Here is a 7,122-nt window from a genome sequence, read left to right as displayed (position 1 = left end):
CACCTCAAACACCAGCAACATTCCACTCACCCTCACGATCTCTCTCACCAGGCCATCTCCATCTGCACACGTTGCCATCTCTCTCTGACACACTCTACCAGTAGAGACACCCACCATCACCTTCGGCCACCTCACACCTTCTCCCACAAAACCATCACTTACAAACTCTCCTCTCTCCCACTCCTCCATCTCCCGGCAACACAGCAACATCCAGACTACCCCGGGTCCCTCATCTCTCCCGTGGCCACTCTCTCTGTTCTCTCTCACAGCTCCACCTCGCCGGCCTCTCTCTCTCACCCGAACTCAGATCCATACCACGTAACCCAGCAGCTCCTCGGTGCCTCCATACCCAAACCACCACCTTCCATCAAACCCGAGACCCCTCTGTTTTCTCTCACAACTTCTCCACCAGCACCTGGCCACCCTCACGGCCTCTCTCCCCTACACCGGCATCATCTAGCACCAGCGGCAGCAGCTCTGCGAATCTTCACCAACTCTACGGCACCTTAGGCTACTTGCAATGCTCGGGTTTTCTCCGCAACCCTGTCACATGCCGAAAAAGGAGGAGACACGAACATCAGGCAATTACCCCGGCTTACAGGTGCTTTGTCAGAAGATATCGGATCTGTTCCTACTCGCCGGTTTGGCCCATCTGAACTGACCTTTTGTGGTGGTTTTCTTTTTTTTTTTTTTAATATCGCCAGGTGTCCGCGTTTGTTTTAGGGTCCGCGACTAATCCCACGCCCCGTAATGCTACCCCGCACACCACGGCTGTAAACATGGTTGTGTGGTGTTGTGAGGCTTGGGTGGACGGAGGTGAAGTCTGGGCAGGTATTATATAAGATGATATACGAACATGGTAATACTAAGCCTACAATACCAAAGTATAAAAAACGAAAATAAAACAACTATAAAGAAGAAGAAATGACGTTGACAACAGTATACCACCACATCACATGGTAATAAGAAAACCAACTCACAACCTGCAGGTATGGTTCAGGTGATAGTATGGGCTGTAAGAGTGCCTCTCATGAGATCAGGTGTTCAAATTCTCTTGGGTTCATTTTCGTCCCTGAACTCCTGAATTTACCCTCCCTTTAGAGTTGTGAAGTGTAATTCAAGGGGCGCAAGATTAGTCACATGGATCGTAAAACGGACACGTGGATATTCGGTGCATAATCCAAAAAAGAAAATCAACTCACACAACTTCCGAGTATGGTTCAGGTGGTAGTGCGGACTGCGGGAGTGTCTTTTCCGAGGTTAGGTGTTCAAATTCTTTCGGGTTCATTTTCGTTCCTGAATTCCTGAATTTATTTTCTATTTTGAGTTATGGGACCAACTTCTAGGGGCGCAGAATTAGTCACATGAACTATAAAATAGACACACAAATACCCGGTGCATAATCCAAAAAAAAAAAAAAATCAACTCACACAGAGTCACGGCGAACCCTCCACAGTGACCTCCCCTGCAGCAACTCGCCTCCAAAAACCGACACCGCCTTTACCACCTCCATCCTTCATCCCCAACCATTGCAGCTCCACCATCGTACACCCAGCTCTCCTAGCTCCATTCCTCACCCTCATAGTCATCTCTCTCATCAGACCCTCCAAACTCTCGCAGCTCTATCCACAGAGTGGCCACCATCTCACGACTCATCCACTCTCCCTCACTCCCCAACAACCGCCGTCCACACACAATAGCCTGCCAATATCACTCACCTCAAACCTCTCGGCAACCACCATATCGCCACAGCAGGGTGATGTCGGCAGCACCTGCTGCAAACACACAGCACATTGTTGCACATACCAAACCACTAAGACATTCACTGTTCACACACACATACACACCCACAAATAAAAAAAAAATACACACTAACTCACATCACTACACATCCCCCCAGCCCACACTGACACGCGTTAACCCACGCACCACTCGCAGCCACATACACACTACAAGACTCACCTACACACACATTACACACTAAAAAATACACTCCATATTTACATACACTGCCACACACACTTACATACAAAATCTCACTCTCTTACACACCATCTGCACACACTCCATATATATATATATATATATACATCCACTCAAGTTTTCATGCCTATATAATACCCCTCCACTAGCTCTCTTTCATACACACACTTACTCATGTATGCATGCATGCCACCCACACACACATGCACTATGATTTATTTTATCTTATTTCATCTTATCATCATAATATTATTGTATATATGATTATTTTACATTTACAAAAACTCATAAAAAGGGAAAAATTAGGAGGAAACTCAGAAAAATTTAAAAATATTGTGGCCTTGACCGGGCCTAAAACGAGTCGACCCTCTTTAGATCGGTTCTTTCCCGAATCGGCTGGGTCTTCTGAATCGGTATGAAACGGGTTTAGTTTCCCATTTTGTTTCTGATCTTCTTCTTAATTTTTGAGAATTTTGCTTTAATTTTTCTTTTGTTACTTCGAAAAAATGTTGAAAAATCCTAAAAAATTATGGTCTCGACCAAGACCTTAAACTGGTTTTCTCTCCGACCGGTCATTGCTTGACCGGCTCCTCCCCAAAATCGATTCGTGCTGATTTTCTCCATTTTACTTGTATATTATTATTTAGATATCCAGAAAATTCACAACAATCACAAAATTCTCAAAAATCTCAAAAATATTTTCATACTTTGATTTCCATTGATTTTATTTGCGTTATTTTGAAGTTCGAGAAAATATTGAAAAATCACAAAAAAAAAAATGTTTTCACACTTTGAAAAATCACAAAAATATTTTTAGGCACAAAAAAATCATTTTCATCTCGAACAAATTTCAAAAACCTCTCGGAATGGTTTTTTCTTACTTAAAAAAAATCTACAAATTTCAAAACCCCTGGAAGCGTATTTTGTATCCTATTTTTGATTTTCCTTCCCGATGATTGCAACCAAGGGCATTGTATATTCAGAGTATTGAATTGCCTCGGTTCTGAGAAAATACCTATATTGTATTTTCATTCTTTTGATTTTTGAAAGGGAGTAATTTTTAAAAGGCTTATTCGATTTATGTTGGGATAATTTTTGATTGTTTTGGTACCGTTTATAAGAACGGGCGTGTAGGAGGTGCTAATACCTTTTCCTCGCATAACCGTACTCTCGAACCCGACTCTAGTAATGCAGACCGATTCTACCCCTAACGGGATAACAATCAAGTGTTCTAACCGCACTTTAAAAGGTTAGTGGTGACTCCATCACACATTGTTTTCCACGAAAAAAATCTTTTTCAAAATACACATTCCATTTTCTCCTCGTTCTCAACCGAACCCACCATTTTCGTCGGAGAGTAGGTTCTCTCTGGGCCGGGTCTGGGACGTCGCAACAGGGGTAGCTGATCTTGATAGGTAAGAAGTTGGTAGTCTTAGTCAAACAGTCAACAATCACCCAAATGACATTCTGGCCGTGTAACGTTGTTGGTAGTCCTGACACAAAATTCATAGATATATGATCCCACTTCTACTATGAGATAAATAATATCTGCAACTGTCTTGCCGGCCTCTGATGCTAAGCTTTTACTTGCTGGCACGTCAAATACTGGGCTACATACTCGGCAATTTCTTTCTTCATACCACTCAACCAATACGACTCTTGAAGATCCCTATACATTTTTGTACTATCATGATGAACTGTATACAAAAATCTGTGAACCTCCTCTAAAATCGTCTTCTTGATTACAGTATCAGTAGGAACACATAATCTGGACGGAACTATAGAGCTCCGTTATCTGCAATACTGAATTCCTCCCCCTTACCACTCTACACTCTGTCCATCACCTCTGCTAATTCTGGGTCTTTTTTCTGAGTAACTTTAATTCTTTATTGCAGAGTAGGTTGCACTACTAAACTGGAGATACATATCTGAGGATCACTTTCAACTAATTCGATGCCGAGTTTCTCCAGATCCATCATGATCGGATACTGGATCTCCATAGCCACCAACGCTGATTCCCTAGATTTCCTACTCAACGCATCAACTACCACGTTAGTCTTCCTTGGGTGGTAACTGATAGTGCACTTAAAATCTTTAATAAGCTCCAACCACCTTCTCCGCCTCATATTCAGTTCCATTTGAGTGAAAAAAGTACTTTAAACTCTTGTGGTCGGAGAACATCTCACGCCGCTCGCTATACAAGTAATGCCTCCAAATCTTCAATGCGTGTACTATTACAACCAATTCAAGATCATAAATATGGTAGTTCTTTTCATATTTTTTCAACTGTCTGGAAGCATACGTTGCCACCTTGTCATGCTGCATGAATATAAAGCCAAGTCATTTCAAGGACGCATCACAGTAAATGACATAACTCTCACCCCCTGATGGAATGATCAATACTGGTGTTGTGACTAACCTCTGCTTCAATTTCGGGAAACTCTACTCACAACTATTGTCCCACTCAAATTTGACATTCTTCCTAGTCAGTTGTGTCAGAGGCCTTAATAACGCTGAAAATCCCTCTACGAAACGACGGTAATACCCAGCTAGTCCCAAGAAACTCCTGATTTCCTAGACATTCCTCGGTCTAACCCAATTCACTACTGCCTCAATCTTATTAAGATCCACAGAAATACCATCTCTAGAAATAACATGCCCCAAAAACACGACATTCTCAAGCCAGAAGTCACATTTACTGAACTTAACGTATAACTTCTTTTCCCAAAGCCTTTGCAGAACCTGTCTCAAGTGCGTCTCATGCTCCTCATAGCTCCTCGAATAGACCATTACATCGTTAATAAAAACAACAAACTGATTTGAATATGGATGAAAAATCCTATTAATCAAATCCATAAATATAGTATGAGCATTCGTCAAACCAAATGGCATAACAAGGAACTCGTAATGCTCATACCTAGTCCTGAAGACCGTCTTCGAGACATCTTATGCTTTCACTTTTACCTGATGATAGCCGGATCAAAGGTCAATCTTCGAATATACCCGTGTACCCTAGAGCTGGTCAAACAAATCATCTATACAGGGTAGATGATATTTATTCTTAATTTTCACTTTATTAATCTCCCTATAATCTATACACATCCTTATAGAACCGTCTTTCTTCTTCACAAATAGAACTGGAGCTCCCCACGGAGATACACTAGGTCATATAAAGCTCTTATCAAGCAAATCTTGTAGCTGATTTTTCAATTTTGCCAACTCTATTGGTGTCATTCAGTAGAATACTTTAGAAATCGGCACTGTACCTAGAAGTAGATCAATAGGAAAATCAACCTCACGATCAGGTGGCAAGTCTGGTAACTCATCTGAAAAAACATTTGTAAACCCCTTTACTACAGGCGTGTTAGCAAGTTTCAATTCATTTTCTGACATCTCTTTCACAAAAGCCACAAACTCCTAACAACCGCTCAGCAGTAGTCTTCTCGCCTAAATAGCTGAAACTAGACGAGGTAGGGATTGTACTCGCGATCCTACAAACTTGAATTCTGCTATTCTTGGAGGTCTAAATATCACTTTTCGTACATGACAATCTATACTGGCAAAATTAACTGCTAGTCAATCCATACCAAATATTATATCAAACACATGCATATCCAACACTATTAAATCAATAGACAAGATTTTCCCTTGGATATTGACTGAACCACCCTAGAGCACCCTACTACACCTCACTACTGACCCAATTGGTGTAAATACCAACAATTCAGTATCTAACAACTGTGTTTCTACCCCACATAGTAATGTGCATTCCAAAGACACAAACAAGTTTGTGGCTCCTAAATCAAATAATGCAATAACTTTAAAAGAAAGCATATTAACCATACTTGTTACCACATCACTAGCCGTCTCAGCATCTCCCGGCGTTAAGGCGAACACTTTGGCTGGAGCCATATTCCTCTGCTGACCCCCACGTGGACCCTGGTAGCCTCCTTGGTACGGTCTAGGAGTAGGAGCTGCATCTAATGGTGTAGGGTAGTCTTGCACCATATGCCCCTGTCTACCGCAGCGATAGCAGACAGCTCCACCTACCCGACATTCTCCCTAGTATCTCCTCCCACAAGTCTGACAAACAGGAGGACGCTACACTGCTTGAACCTTGCGCCCTCCAGTCTCTTGTCTCCGTCCTCTACCATGGTTTCCTCTCCTCCATTGACCCTGTCTAGGACTCTGCTGGTAGCTCGATGATGCAGATCTCTTCCTCTGTTCCTACTCCTCTGCATCCAGACGCTCACCAACCTCTACTAATGCTGCTTTATCGACTAACTCAGCAAAATCCTAGATCCATAACACTACCACTTGCTTGAATATACTCTGCCTCAAACCTCTTTCAAACTACCTCGCTTTCTTCACCTCATCAGGGACAATATATGGAACGAAGCAAGAGAGCTCAATAAAACGCGTCGCATACTAATGGACTGATAACTGTCCTTACTTCAAATTCAGAAATTCCTCCACTTTAGCCTCCCTAGTAGTAGCAGGAAAATATCTATCAAAGAACAATTCCTTAAATCGATCCCAAGTCATGGCTATCAACATAGTACTCAACTGCTTCAGAAGCCCCACAGCAGCCCACCACCTCTCAGCCTCTCCTATCAGTTTATAGGTGACGAAGAGGACCCTCTGTTCTTTAGTACACTGTAATATGACTAAGACTTTCTTGGTCTCCTGCATCCAGTTCTCAGCGGCTGTAGGATCAACTCCTCCTGAAAATACTAGCGGATTCATCTTCATAAACTTTTCTATAGTGCACCCATGGACTACCGACGGACCACCCTGCTCCCTAGAGCTCCTAGCGATCTCAGCTATAACCTGCTGAGCCACGCTACGTAATACTGGGTCAGAGTCAGTCCCACCTGCACTCGAGGGCCCTGCTCCATCATTGCCACTCACATGGGCACTACCCCCTCCTGGATCTATCATGAAAAACAGAAAACGTAACTCAGTAATCCTATCCTTATAATTTACCCACTTAACTTAGCCTTTTATCTCAACACTCATAACTTATTTCTAACCCTAATCTTACATTCTAGGAACATATCCCGATAATAGTTTATTATAGTTTTCCTGAAATCGTCACCTAAGGAAAACTCCAGAAACCGTCATGGAAGTCTTGCCTCT

Source organism: Malania oleifera, chromosome 3, assembly GCF_029873635.1.
Source record: "Malania oleifera isolate guangnan ecotype guangnan chromosome 3, ASM2987363v1, whole genome shotgun sequence".
Lineage (NCBI taxonomy): Eukaryota > Viridiplantae > Streptophyta > Magnoliopsida > Santalales > Ximeniaceae > Malania > Malania oleifera.
This window is presented reverse-complemented; position numbering follows the sequence as displayed.